Source organism: Alligator sinensis, unplaced genomic scaffold (genome assembly GCF_000455745.1).
Source record: "Alligator sinensis unplaced genomic scaffold, ASM45574v1 scaffold702_1, whole genome shotgun sequence".
NCBI classification, from domain to species: Eukaryota; Metazoa; Chordata; order Crocodylia; family Alligatoridae; genus Alligator; species Alligator sinensis.
In genome coordinates, this window is record NW_005842567.1 from 408,369 (window position 1) to 409,876 (window position 1,508).

Here is a 1,508-nt window from a genome sequence, read left to right on the forward strand (position 1 = left end):
GCCCGCGTGCAGCACGAAAAAGGGCCCGGCTCGCGCCCGGCCCACACAGGTTCCTGGGTATCTGTGGACACACAACACCCAAACTGAAGCTGAGCAGTGCACAGGTCCCTGGTACAGCGCATCTTATCTGAGAAATGTTGCAAACTCTCACAAACAAGGTCTTTCTCCTGACTCTGTAGGACCTGCAGCTGCACGCACAGGAGAGGTACCAGTTGGCAGATGGGATGCACTGTCAGGATCACTGCTAGCCTTGGATGGGGCCCTGCAGATGCACCAGCTCTGGCAGTACAGACTGCAGCACCAGATCCAGCTGCTGGACTGGCTGGTCACCATGGCAAAGCAGCGCCTGGCGGACTCACGGGCCTAGCAAATGGAGGGCATTGCCCACGAAGAGGCAAGGGACTGGGCAAACCAGGAGTTCTGAGCCAGGGTCCTAGCCTTGGAGAAGAGACACTTAGAGGCCCTGAAGCAGCAGGCTGTCCTGGTAGCCAAGGCAGTAGAGGTGATGGTGGAAGATCACTGGGTGCTGGACACAGTCCTGGCTCTGGTGGTCACCTTGGTGCTGTCCGCTGCCCTGCCCCAAGCCTGCCTTTTGGCAGCCATCCACCACCTAGCAGCAGACTCCCCCATGGTCCTGGGCTGAAGTTCAGCGGTGCCTCCACCAGCCAGGTGCTCCTGCTGTGGCCCCCACCACCGACCCCCGCCTGCCTGGGCCCAGCCCTGAAGTTTGCCCCAGCTCCATGTAACCCCTGAGGCAGGAGCTGCCCACAACAGGGTCAAGGACCATCTGCAGGCCCTGCTGGACTGGCCAACTACCTGCAGGAGGGGGAGTCAGCTGCACTGGCAGAGCAGCGCCCATAGTCACCCCCGAGTGAGCCCTCCACCTGATGGGTTTGCTGCAGTATGCACACCCACCAGGGTGCAATCAGAGGCTAGGGTGCTGAGCTTCTGTCTCTGGGTTCTGTTGTTGAGAAGGGAGGGGGAAGTGAGGTCTGTGCTTGTGGAGGGGAATAAAGTTCTTTTCTGAGAACTGTCCACAGTAAAAGTGGTGCTGGGTGTGCGCAGTGAGGGTAGAGGTCCATGTGTGGCTGTCCAGGTGGGCTACAGTAGGGAGTGCAGGAGGGGGGTCATCCAGTGCCTCTTATACCTGGTACCCTGGCCCCCACTGCCAGGGTGAAAGTACTAGACTGACGAGTCCTTTCTGATGACCAGGGCATGGACCCTACCACCACTGCCAGGGGGTCCTTTCTGATGACCTGGGCCACCTTGCAAGAGCTGATTTACGTGAACTCAGGCAATTAGTCAAGGATGCACTGCAGAGTAGGAGTTTTGAAATGATGGGAGCCCAAGAAGGGTGGCTGTGCCTTAAGGAAATGATCCTTCGGGCACAAAGCAAGACGATCCCCATGCGGGGTAAAAGAGGGAAAGGGGCCAGGAGGCTTCCCTGGCTGACCGCAGAAATCCAGGGCAGCCTAAGGGCCAAAAGGGGAGCACATAAAAAGTGGAAA